Source organism: Ovis canadensis, chromosome 15, assembly GCF_042477335.2.
Source record: "Ovis canadensis isolate MfBH-ARS-UI-01 breed Bighorn chromosome 15, ARS-UI_OviCan_v2, whole genome shotgun sequence".
Taxonomy (NCBI): domain Eukaryota; kingdom Metazoa; phylum Chordata; class Mammalia; order Artiodactyla; family Bovidae; genus Ovis; species Ovis canadensis.
This window is the reverse complement of record NC_091259.1, coordinates 73,891,597-73,904,811: the sequence shown is the minus strand read 5'-3', so window position 1 is coordinate 73,904,811 and position 13,215 is coordinate 73,891,597. Positions and strand designations below refer to the sequence as shown.

General features: G+C 44.5%; 1 protein-coding gene across 10 annotated transcripts in view; it reads right to left on the bottom strand.

The window, feature by feature from the left end:
- PRR5L (proline rich 5 like) overlaps positions 1-6,650 on the bottom strand; it is a 77,623-nt gene extending 70,973 nt beyond the window's left edge. For 3 of the 10 annotated variants that reach the window (XM_069555132.1, XM_069555148.1, XM_069555137.1), the window contains exon 1: positions 6,358-6,650. The gene's annotated coding sequence lies outside the window, so the exon portion shown is untranslated. Of the gene's footprint in view, positions 1-5,148; positions 5,729-6,283 lie in introns of those variants that run through there. The other 7 variants (XM_069555133.1, XM_069555149.1, XM_069555138.1 and 4 more) reach the window with 4 other exon arrangements.
- Positions 6,651-13,215: the final 6,565 nt, after the last annotated feature.

Below are 13,215 nucleotides of genomic sequence, written 5' to 3'. Positions count from 1 at the left end.
CAACTCTCTCATCTGCAAAGTTGATACTGACCTTTGGGGGTGTCTTGGGGACTTTTCTGAAGCCTGAAAGGAATCAATTATCCTGCTGGCTGAGATTTTTTTTAATGATCTCAGAACACTGCATGGGATAACCATGTTCACCCACCACTTTTGCCGGCAGATATTTTACAATGAAAGTGGTCACACAGCTGCCACACTGGTGGACTCCAGTGGCCAGCAAGCAGCAGAGTTCTCCAAAATGACGGCGGCAGCTGACGTGGTCTCCCCCAACGACACCTGCGGAAAAATGCTGAACCCGTTCCAGAGGAGTATTTAGAATTCAACGACAAGGGTAAAAGGCTTTACACGGAGGATTTACCCAGCTGAGGTCACGAGCAGGTTGTAACAGGGTGTGAGGCAGCTTAGTTCAGAATAATACAGACGCACATCAGAGTCCTTGCTGGATTTTTGCCCCCAGTCCTTGGGAAGAAGAGGAAAACAAATTCCTTCACGTATTCTCCCAGGCTCAGCTAAATGGACATATATTCTAGTTCCTGAATGGCCAAGGCAGTCCCAAGCGGTCCCTTAATCCTAGTATTTGCTAGAAACAACCGTTGTCACAGATGCCTTCAACAAAACACAGAACTCGGCCTGCGTCCAGAAGAGCCAGCAAAGTTGAATAAAGTGCTGTAACAAATGAGGAGAGAAGCAAGAAACTGGAGGTGTTGCTGGTGCGTGGTGGCCAGCTAACGTGAAACCAGAACACTGATGAGTACTGAGAGAAATCTCACATTTACCCCCCAAAATTAAGGTGAGGTGTACTTAGAATTAGAGGTAAGTACATGTTTTTTGGAGCCTATGATTATACGCAAAATAAATCATACAAATAATTATGAGAGGCTGCTTGGGCACAGGCAGGGGTAGATGTTGACCTGGTTTTTCCAGAGGCCATGGTCAAGAGGGAGAGGGATCTTAGCGTGAGTCCCATGGCTCTCCAGGCCCCTCTGGGCACAGTTCACCCATAAGTGAAAAGGGCTAGGAAGAGGGTGAGGCGAGTGAGGTATCTCTCTCAGGGCCACGCCCTTGACAGCTCACTCCCCTCACCCTAGTGCGTGCGTGCGTGCATGTGTGCGTGCGTGCGTGCGTGCGTGCGTGCATGTGTGCGTGCGTGCATGCGTGCGTGCGTGCATGCATGCGTGCGTGCGTGCGTGCGTGCGTGCATGCGTGTGTGCGTGCTCACTCGCTTCAGTTTTGTCCAACTCTTTGCCACCTTACGGACTGTGACCAGCTAGGCCCCTCTGCCCATGGGGATTTTCCAGGCAAGAATACTGGAGTGGGTTGCGATTTCCTCCTCCAGGGGATCTTCCCAACCCAGGGATGGAATCTGCATCTCCTGTGGCTCCTGCATGGAGGCGGATTCTTTACTGCTGAGCCACCAGGGAAGACCCCAGCTCACTCTAGACCTAGCCTCAAAGCATACACACCACCTGCTTCCAAAAAGATCACTCATATTTTTGACTGAAAGCTTACACAGAGTAAAGGTGGTTGATTTTCATTTTAAACCTAACCTTTAACTACGGAGAAAAATGAGCAAGCCATGACCCATCCCCAAAACCTCACAGAGCAGTCCTCACATTTCTGACAAAGAACTCAGATAACTGACTTGCTCTCCAATCAGTACAGAGCCAGCTAAACCGGGCTGCTGGCTTCTGCTTCGTAACGAAGCCAGTTTATAATAATATCATTTATTATCCTGCTACAGAAACGGAATATTTTTTAAAGGGAGGAGATAGAGAATGTCCTCCACACATTTGAAGAATATTTAAAAAGCCCCCAAATCACCAGAATATGTTAGGAGTTGGAACTATCAGAGGGGGGAAAAAAAAAGTCAGCTTAAATTTAATAGACCATTTAAATTCCTAGTTGACAGTAATTAAAGAGCAAGCAGTATTTCTTTAAACGGCTGCTAGACAGAACTTAATCCAATTTAGGTAATCACTAACCTTTACTATTTTTTTTTTTTCTCTCTCTTTCTCTGTCTAAATGGAATCCAAGGATTGATCTACAAAGGCCATAAACTGGCAAAGCATAAGAAAAGAATATTTAAAGAGAGAGAGACTGGGTGACTGTTACCTCAAAGAGTCAAGTCCAATTAAAATGGAAACAAGTCTGGGGCTCCCTAATTTAAATTGACTATAACCTGGGGCTTCTAACGAGGCTTCTTCACAGCAGAAGCCAGGCCAAGAGAGGTGGCAGTACTTCCTCCTGCATTCTCCCGTTTCAGCACCTGTTGGGCAGGCTGATCACCAGGTCCTGCCCACCAGGGCGACAGCCATCTCCTGCCAGACCAGCACCAGTAATTCTTACAGTCACAGCACCTTCTGGGCCTCTCTCCTTCTTCCATGGAATAACTACTCTCAGAATTACCCACACTGTCCCTTCGGTTCCTCCAATGTTAACCCAGTCCCTGTCCTCTCATTTTAATGCGACCACACTGCTCTGAAACTTCCATGTGAACTAGGACCTTCTTGAGATCCTGGGATCCTAGGTTCTTCATGGAAGGCCTTCAAGGACACATATCAGAATATACTAGAAAGAACAAGGGGCTTGAGTTAATAGCTGTGTGACATCAGGAAAGTAATTAACCTCTCTGAGTCTTCGTTTTTCACATCTTAAAATCAGGAAAAGAATATCTACCTGCTTGATTGTTGAGAGGTTCACCTGCTTGATTGTTAAGAGGTTCAAATAACATTACCATGACTGAACCTAGCCAGTAACTGCCCAGGAAATAAATTGGCTCCTTTAACTGTACGTTTTAAGGTAAACCTTGAATCTCCAGCCCCTGCCCAAACCATGAATTAAGTTCAACACTGATGCCCCATCATTGCTTAGCATCACTCAACCTTCTTCTTAGCTCCAAAGGGGACTTTTCCCTTGTAAAACAGTACCTTCTGCTCATCAAGGTACCACTGTCTCTGTTCCCAAATTATTAAACTCATAGCCTGTACAAAACCCACAAAATATTTTATTCCCAACACTCAGCCACTGAAATATTAATTTATAATAAACAGTTAACAAATGATAGTTTCTATAAGCATTGCTTTTAGCAAGAATTTAGTTTCACATATATAGAGGCAACTCTAGGGAACAAACTTTAAATGATGAACACCCCACAGTAGAGATCTTTCAGAAGGCCTCACACTATTTCTCACATCAATTCTGTATCAATCTATCTCTGTAAAAAAAAAAAAAAAAGGAGGGGGGTGAAAAAAGGCTACAATTCAAGTTTCTGTGTATTCTACATGTACAAGGGCAGTACAAAAGGAATGACCACAGGAGACTGTTCACACGCACACCTACAAATTCCCTAGGATAGAGAACGTATTAAGAAATCCACAAAGTCCTTATTGATTTCAATTCGACAGATGAATGGTCGAAATACTGCATGTACATTGTTAATAAACAAAGTGAAGATTATGACATTAGGTCTGGATCCCCAGAATGAAATTTTCAAATACCAGTGAGATGGTTTTTAAAGATAAGACGAGGATTACCCCCCTCCCCGCCCCCCAGTGAGTCACTCTATGATATTTAAAAGAAAGAAAAGAGAAAAGCCACCAGTTAATCAACTATAAAATGATCTTATCAACGACTGAGGCCCTGAAAGGAAAGGCATCTTCAGAGATGGCTGGCACTTCAAGGCTGGAGTAACAGATCTGGAACCCATTCTCCACTCCAGGGTGTGTGTGCCTGTTACTGAGTCCAGGCTCGCTCTGCTTGCTGCACAGAGGGCAGTGAATCCAAGAGGCAAGGTGTTAAGGCAAGGAACAGGACTTTATTTGGAAAGTCGCCTGACCAAGATGGCAGACTAATGTCTCAAAATAACCATCCTGTCAGAGTCTGGATGCCAGATTCTTTTATGCATCAGTGATGGGGGGTGGTGAGGAAACAAACTAAAAAGGCCATTTAATCTTGCAAGTATCTCCTAGAGTAGCAAGCCTCAAACAGAGTGATGTGTTAATGTCTTCCTTCCTGCCATCTACAGGTGGAGGAGTTCTGAATAAAGGCACTTTAGCTTAACAGTCAAGCAGAAGGGCAGGATTCTCAGAGGCAGGCCATTATGTGTGATTATAATAACAAAAGAAATAGATCTAGCTTTGACTCTTCCCTGTTATATGACTTTGGACAAATTTAAGCCCTCTAAGCCTCAGTGGACTTATCTATGTCATGCGGAAATGATAGTACTTATCTCCTCATTTTTTGGGTGCAGATTATATATCAAAGTTTCTTAGTGCAAAGTCTGATATAATAAGACTTCAAGAGGTGTTTGTCCCCCTCCCCTTTTATAAAATAAAGGCAAGATTTTTGAAATGTTCAAACACAGACCATTGTTGAAATCTTACCCATGTTAAATAAAAACACAACCATGACTCTCTGGATCTGAAAGAAATTAAGTCTCCTCATTGAGAAATAAGCTTGTTTAAACTAAGTCCTTAAGAAATAACCAGGTCAAACAACCTTATTTCTAATACCTTTCTTTTTTACACTACTGACGGTTCTGGCTCTAATCGTCAATGGAATACTGAAAGGATGATGGTTAGGGGTTGAATAAAACCAAAGACAACTTTGTGGATTAACCAAGCATTGTTGCCTTTATCTGCCACATTCTATAAAAACACTGAACAGCACTCAGTCAGATTTCTTGGGCTCAATACAACCAGAGAAGGCCCACCAGCCAGGTTCCACAGAGAGGAGTGTTGCACTTTTCTTAGTCCTACTAGGAAACTCAAAAGGGACTAAATTTAAAACGTGGCTAAATTAGTTCTGCAAGTGCCGTCTCGCCTTCAGATACAGGTGCTGTGCCTGTTGTCAGTTACGGCGGCTCCCGCCCGCTCCCCACCCCGCCCGCCCCCCCGCCCCGCTCCCCCAGCAATTTACTAGAACACAGTCCCATGACATTTGGCAGCATGCAGGCCAGTGAAATGTCATGACTGCACCCACAGTGATCAGGATCACTAAAGGGAAGTAAAAAGGGCCACCTCTGAGGTTTGATCAGCAAGCGCCCTTTGGTGGGGAAAGGGGAGGGGGAGCAGAAGACGGAGACAATCTGGACTTGGTGTCCTTGACCGCTTTGGTCCTTTGCAATGGGTCGTTTGGATCTGCACGCACCGTGTGGGCAATAGGTCTAGAACTCTACCCGGCAGGAATGTCTGGAGATTCTAGCCCATAACTTTTCCAAGTGGGTCTCCGGAGCAAACATGCCTGTGAGCCACCTCGCGTGAGCCTTCCGTCTTGTGAGATGCATCGTAAACTGAAACCTTGCATACCGCAGGACTGCAGTGGTGTCTATAAATACTCACCGCCTTACTGCTGACCAACAAAACACGGGCTCCCGGCACCGCGGGGGAAGAGGCGGTGGCATGTGACCCAAGGCGGAGGCTAGGAGGAACAGGGGAAAACCCTATTGCCAACCAGGGAGGCACCCCAGAGCCGATTCCTGAAGCACGGTTTGCAAGTACAGAACCTGGTCTGATCCTGGGCGGCCGCCCCTAGGAAAAGGGGGAAGAAAGCTGGAACCAGAGTCTCGAGGCAGGAGTCAAGATTCCAGAGCGCCCCCCTGTGCTCGCAAAGAGCTCTGCGTGCGCGCACAGTAGGCGCGCAGAGGAAAGCCTCCCCAAAACGAGGGCTGGCGGGAAAGAGGTAGCGGAGAGGGGATGCTGCTGGCGAGGAGGGCCGCCCGCCCCAGTCCGCCCCAGTCTGCGGAGCGCGCACTTCAGCAGCGCTCGGGACAAAGCGGTTCCCTTCTCTGGCCTCCCCTCCCAAGCCTCTCTCCGAAAAGAAGGGGGAATAGCAGGAAAAGATGGAGTGTTTGGGGGCGCCGAATCGCCCGCGCCCGAGTAGGGGCAGTTCTTGAGATTTGCACCTCAAAAGGGCCAAAGGGGAGAACGAGAGAGACCTACAAGCAAACTTTCTTTTTCGATCTCCAGGCACAGCCTGGGTCCTAGGATCGGCGGCGTCCCTCGCCCATCCTAAGCCACCGACGCGGGGAACGTTCCTCCCCTCCCCGGCCCCCCACGGTGGTCGCGAGCCCCGTACTCTGTGCCCGCCTGCAGCGTCGGATACGAGGACCCTTAACCACGCGAGGGCCCCCACCCGGTTGCCCCCAGATGTAACGCTTTCCCCAAGCCCCCTCCGCGAGCCCCGCTGGATTGTGCCCGGTGTGCCCGGCGATTGTGTTCTCAATCCCGTGCCACTGCTGACCCTAAGGCTCCAGCTCCTCCCGAGTCACCTCGAGTCAACGCACCCCCGCAGCTCGCCTCCGCCCGACTCTGCGCGCCCGGGGAAAAGTTTCCGGTCTTCCCGAGAAAGTTTTCTCACCCGCGAGCAAAGAGCGACCTGGATGGCTCTCGCCACCGCGCGGTGCCCAGCTCCCTCTCCTCCCTCCTCTCCCGGCTCTGCGGGGTCCTGTCCAGCCTCAAGTCCACTCCGGCGCGAGTCCACAGTCGCGGTGGCGGCGGAGCTCCCGGACCCAAGCTGGTGACACGTTTCCCTCCTCGCTCATCTTACGACCTCCCCCTCCTCCTCCCACCGCCCCCCGCTCCTCCTCCTCCCACTTTTCCTGTCCTGTGCTCATCGCTTTAGTTTCTCTCCAGCAGCTCGCACCCCACCTCACCCCATCCCAGGGCTCCTCCCCAGCAGCAACTCTCTCTCGGCTAGGGAGGGTGGGTGGTGCAAGGGGAAGGGGTCGCCTGCACTTCGATCCAGTGCAACAATTTCAGGAAATGCAACGCTTGAAAAGCTGGAGAGGATGCAACAGGTCATGGGAGCTTGGCGCTGCGCTTCCCTCACACAAGAGGAGACCCCCACCCCACCCCACCCCCACCTCCACCGCCACGAAAAGAAACTCCACCAGGATGCCGAGAGGGTGATTCTAGGGCTCAGTGGAGGACTGGAGCCTGGGACTTCTGTCATTGCTTGAAGGGGCAATCCTCAGGCCGATTCCAGAAGTTAAGTGCATTAATGGAAATGTAATTCCAGTGAAGTCTCTACCTTAGATTTGGTAAACTTTTTTTTTTTCAGTTTATCACTTGTCTTTCCAGCTGAAGGTTTAGTGAATCGGAGGGTCCTTCAGAGTTTGAAACAACAGAAAGCCAACCGATCCCCAAATTAAAAACAATGAAAAACTATTTTTAAAACTGTTTTTCTTTTGCAGGTGTTAAGAATTTGATGCAGCTGTTCTCAGGACTCACTGGCTTGCATAATTTCAGCCTATGGCTGAGCAGGAAATACTTTACAAATGGGCTCGTTCACACATCACACTTAGGCTTTGAAACCACAGTGACATTTGCTGAAAAATGATGTCTTTTTATGTCAAAACTAAGAAAAAAATGTCGTGTTTATTTTGAGCACTGTGACCTTATGAAAGTGTTGTTGGTCAGAATGTGCCCAAAGAGGGTTTCATGTAGCTCGGGGTGCTCCCCTTGTCCAGAGATATCAGATAAAGCTAAAGTGTTCTCAGCAAAAGTCAGCGTGATGAAGAGACTTTAAATCCCATCCCAGGAATCAAAGACAATGAAAGAGACTGGACAAAGCATGTGCCTGGGATCAGAACGCTTGAGAGGGCAGTGGTCAGTGAGGGGACCTGGGAAATGCAGTCAAAGTTACATTGACTTTTTCTATTTCATATTCAGTGCTCCCATTTCATTTAGTTTATGTTATCCAATTTCTCCATCTCTTCTATTTTTTTAGATGTTCTTTCTCAAGCCTTTATCAGGTGTGGTAGAAAAGCTTTTGTATACATATATATAGTATGTATAATATATGTATTTTAAGAAAACATGAACTTTTGCCTAGCTAAAAAACTTATGACAATTTTGATTCTACTTGTTTGACTTAGCATAAATAGAATGCTAGGTTTCTAATTTAAAAAAAAAAAGTAGATACACAACAAGCAACAAAGATATACGGTATAGCACAGGGAACTATAGCCAATATCTTGTAATAACTTATAATGGAAAAAATCTGAAAAATAATATATATATATACGTTTTACTGAATCACTTTGCTGTACACCTGAACCATTGTAAGTCAAATACAATAGAATATATATACTAACATTTTTAAAAATGAACTATCAATCAAAGTCAGTAGGATAGAGAAGCAAAAAAAAATAATAATAGATTACTAATAAGGACCTACTGTATACCACAAAGAACTCTACTTAATGCTCTATAATGGCCTATATGAGGAAAGAATCTAAAAAAGAGTGGATATATGTTTATGTATAACTGATTCACTTTGCTATATACTTGAAACTAACACAACATTGTGAATCAACTATACTCCAGTAAAAAATTAAAAAAAAAAAAGCAGTTGTGTAGAGCAGTTGAGAGTCAAAGCCTGGAACCAGAGGTCAAGGGTAGTCAACCACCCTTTCTGACTAGTTGCAGAATATTAGCCAAGTTATTGAACCACTACGCTTCAGTGTATGCCTATGCAAATGAAGATAAAAGTAGTAGCTATCTCAGGCTTGTTATGAGGCTTTAACGAATTCGTACAGAGAAAGTAAGTGCTTAGAATCTCTGCTGAGATTCAACAGACAGTATTATTACTGTTATTATTCTGCAGGTCTGGGAAGTGGAAGGGAGTCTTTGTTCAATGAGGACTTCCCTATTCAGTCTATTTAAAATTATAACTCACTCTTCCCTCCCAATCCCCCTCATTCAACTCTACTTTTTCTTTTTCCATCTATTACCATGTAACATTTTATGTAACTTATTTTTTAACAAATTTAGAGGATGAGAAGGTTGGATGGCATCGCCAACTCAGTAGATGTGAATTTGAGCAGACTCTGGGAGATGGTGAAGTATATGCAAGCCTGGCGTGCTGCATGCAGTCCATGGGGTTGCAGAGCTCAGACTTAGCAACTGAACAACAACAAATCATCTCTCCCATCACCTCTAGTTTCCAGACCAGAACATCAGCTCTTCAAGGACCTGGATTGTTCTGTTAGAGGATATTATCCAAAATCCTAGGAGAGTGCCTGGCATAGTTTCTACTACCCAGCAGACAGCGTATGAAGGAGTTCATGAACAGATTTCATCTAGAAAATATATGCTGTACTGGTTGGCTGTGGTGGGTTGGGCTCTGTGAAGTAAGAAAAAACGTAATTACTGGGCCTATCCAAGAATGAAAGAGGCTCCCTCCAAAAGAAGCACACTCCCTGGTAAAGAGAAATATTCACAATACAGGTGATGCCAGCATGGTGGGGATGCCATACAAGAGTATTCAAGGATTGGAAGGAAGGTTTAAAGAGGTTAGAGTCTTCAGCTCTAAGAAGTTGCTAATTTTGTAAACAGAAGTTTCTAAAAATTAGGAGGAAAAAATAAAAATAAAATAAATAAAAATTAGAAGGAGCCAACATGTTGGTGCAAATGAGAGCTTTGCTCTAAGGCCAATTGATACCGATATATTATACTTGTTACCACTCAAATTTTCATCAAAATTCTACCTAAATGTCAATGGAACATTGCCTTTTCTTAAGAAATAGAATTTTGTTAGGAGAAACTAATACAGTTTATTCTATTTAAACATTCATTTATGGAGGAGAAAATTCTCATTCTTTATTAGATATATCAGGTACATGGTTTACCATGGCCACAGCTTCTGACGTGGAAATTGGTCCAGTCACGTTTCCTGCTGAAAGGGTAGGCCTTAGGCAGCCTCAGTGGGCCCCGACCCTAAAGTAGCCAAACTCTGTGACAAACTTCTCTGAGAAACTCTGGCCTCAGAAAGTATACTGAGTGAATCAGTTTCCATTTCAAGAATGCAAACACTCACACACACACAGACATACATGTAGCTAGTATCCAGAACAAAAGCTGAAATGTCATGACTTTTTCTGAACTCTAGTGTCTAGTCACTGCAGATTGGCTATCTGTAGACTAACGAGATATATATTATATGTATACTGTTTGAACCCCGTGGTGTCAACACTTTTTAAATCACTTGCCAACATGTAGAAATCAGAAAACTTTATGCAAAAATATGGATTTTCAGCTTGCCTTAAAAACTCTGGACAACCTGGCGTTGTCCATGGTGGAGGCCTGCACAGCCCCAATTAGCTGGTGCCATGGTCCTCTTCTGTTAAACAGGGCATCCACTTTCCACGTTGCACAATCCCAGCCACTCCCTACTCTCTGCTTCTCTTAACCCAGCCTACCTCACCCGCTTCTCTGGCACCCGGATGCAGCTAGAAAAGGGATGCTGGCATATTGTCAGAGGGCCCAGAGGTCTGAGTCAGCAGAACTTATTCTAGAGTTCAAACCATTTTTCTCCCAGCCAAAGAACCCATTTCTAAACAAAACTTTGCTTGGAATTGCAGAATTTGAATGTTGCTGAGGGAGAGGAAGCAATGGGGTAGGTATGGAAGTGAGTGAGCATCAAGATGGGGAGCAGCTGAGGCCTTTGCTAGGGTTGCCTTGGGATCAAAGCCACCATCCAGTGCTGCTCTTTCAGGAAGCCTGTTCTTTCTGCTTTCCTCGGTTCCCATGACAATGCCTACCCCTCTCAATTCCGTCACTCATTCTACCCCATTCTACTCCCCAAAGCCTAATCAGACCAAGTTCAAGAAGGGGTAGGTGACTTGTCTAAAATTATACACGAGCAAGAAAACACAGGGCGGGCAATGCCAATTCAGGGCTCCTGTTCTATACTGTACTCCCTCTTGTTCGGATTAAGTGCTTTCATCTCTAAATTATAATTAAATTGCTTAAATTTACAGAATCACAGCATAGTACCTTAGTACCATAGTACATAGTACCATCACAGTTAGTACCTTAAGGATCTGGTATTCAATAGGAATAAAATAAGTTGTCTGTTGAATTTAGGTGTTTAAGGTCTGATTTCTAATTCAGACCTCCTTCCATGACACCTCAAGGTCTCGTATCATATTCTAGAAGTCTTCCAATGAAGAGAAAGATCATGTCCTTCTATAAGTTTTCTCCTCTTTGTAGATAGAAAATTAGAGGCCCATAAATTCCAAAATCTTTTGCTAATGCCAGGTACAGAGCTTATGAGGAGCATAGGTAGGTGCCCAGGCACAGGCAGTATCAGAACACAGTTTTTCAGGTCCTTAGAGCTCAGGTCATAAAATGAGTTAATGTAGTTACTCATGATAAATATTAGTCTAGATATAGAACTTGCGTAAGTCCTCAATATACATTTATCCACAGCACTGCACCATCCATAAAAACAGGATCATTTGAAAAATAAGCTCAGCATCTGATCTAACACCAGGGTGTAAAATCAGTGACCTTTGTTACAGCAGGAGGATTTAGCACACAAATGAGAAATCTTGCCCACTTTCTGTTCTCTTTTTAACTTCCACAGTAAGAAATACTGATAACCTTAAAGTCTGTATATTGAAAGAATTTTGGATGACACAAAAAATTGTCTCTTTTCATTCCTTTCTTGATAGCAACAGGCTATTTCTGTTATGTTGTGTTTTTTCCAATTATTTTTGTCTTTTAGTATTGGGAAGTGCCTGTCCTTCATTCTAAAGGATAAAAGTGAAAGTGTTAGTCACTGAGTAGTGTCTGACCCTTTGGGACCCCATGGACTGTAGCCTACCAGTCTCCTCTGTCCATGGAATTCTCCAAGCAAGAATACTGGAGTGAGTTGCTATTTCCTCCTCCAGGGGATCTTCCCAACCCAGGGATCGAACTCGTGTCTCTTGCATTACAGGCAGATTATTTTACTGTCTGAGGCACCAGGGATTTTCAAGGGACTGGTATGTAATTCTGAAGGTATTTTGAGAATAACTTGAATGAGCCAATCTTAAAAGTGAAAAGAACTTTAGCAATCTTACACAAATTTTCCCTGGATAATCCAGATTTCAATTATTCCTTCCCACAATTCCAAATTAATCAGCTGGTGGACAAATATTGACCCGTCACTTATTGTCAGATACTGGGACGGCTACAGTGAACAAGAAAGACGAAACATCTGCTGTCAAGGAACAGAAAACAATAAACATGGAAACGAACACATAGAGATGACTTCATGTAATTTCAGGTATTGATCTGTGCTATGATGAGGATCAAATGAGGCATTAGGGTGATTCAGAGGGAAGAAGAGAAATGCTTTGTCTATGGTTATCAGGCATGGTCTCTCAGAGAAGGTAGCTCTGGAATTGAGACTTAAATGACAACAAGAGGGGGACTTCTCTGATGTTGGTTAAGAATCCATGCTTCCTCTACTGGGGGAGTAGTTTTGGTCCCTGGTCAGGGAACTCAGATCCCACATGTCACATGGTGTGGCCAAAAAAAAAAAAAAAAAAAAAAAAGGCTGAAAAAGTGATGACAAGAGGCAGACATAGGAACAGAAGAAAGTTCCAAAAGAAGAAATGGCCAGTGTAGATGCCTTGAGTCGAGAAGAAGTCTGGCAAATTAGAGGGATTGAAAAGAAGGGCAGGATGGTTGAAGCCCAGCAAACAGGTCCAAGAAAAAAGATCAAGGTCAGATCATATGGGACCTGATAAGTCATGGTAAGATTTGGGTCACAGTGGAAAGTTATTGGAAGGTTTTAGAAGGTAGGATGTGATGTGATCTGATTTCTGTGTTAGAAAGATCCCTCTGGCTAACACATGGTGGATAATCCAGGAAAATAGCAGAAGTGAGGGGTTGGCAGTCCTTTTACGGGGGTGAGTGCAGTAAACCAAAGAAGAGGTGATGAAGCTTGGATTAGGTTTGAAGCAATGTTTGTAAAACATTAGAGATGATGGGATTTTCTGATGGAGGTATGAAGAAATGACAAACATCATGGGATATGCTTCCACTCTTTGTTAGAGCAATGGGATGGAGAGTGATACCATCTACTGGGGTGGGAAGGATGGGATGGAGGGTGAGGTTAGAAGGAGAATTAGTAGTTCTGCTTTAGCCATGTTATGTTTGAAATGCCTGAAGTGAGAGCCAAGCAGAGATGTCAAACAGACACTGGAATATATGAGATGGAATTGAGGGTCAGAGAGAGAAGTAAGAGACTTCTAAGTGTATATAGATGGTACTGAAAACCAAGGGACTAGGTGTGAGGCCTTGGAGAGAATGGATGGAGAAGAGAAATCGAGACGAATAGAGCAGTCTAGTAAAAGAGGAGGAACCCACAGAATAGAAAGAAATGCGTTTCTAATGAGACAGGGAAATCCTAGAAAGTGTGATACAGAAACTTCAAGAAGAT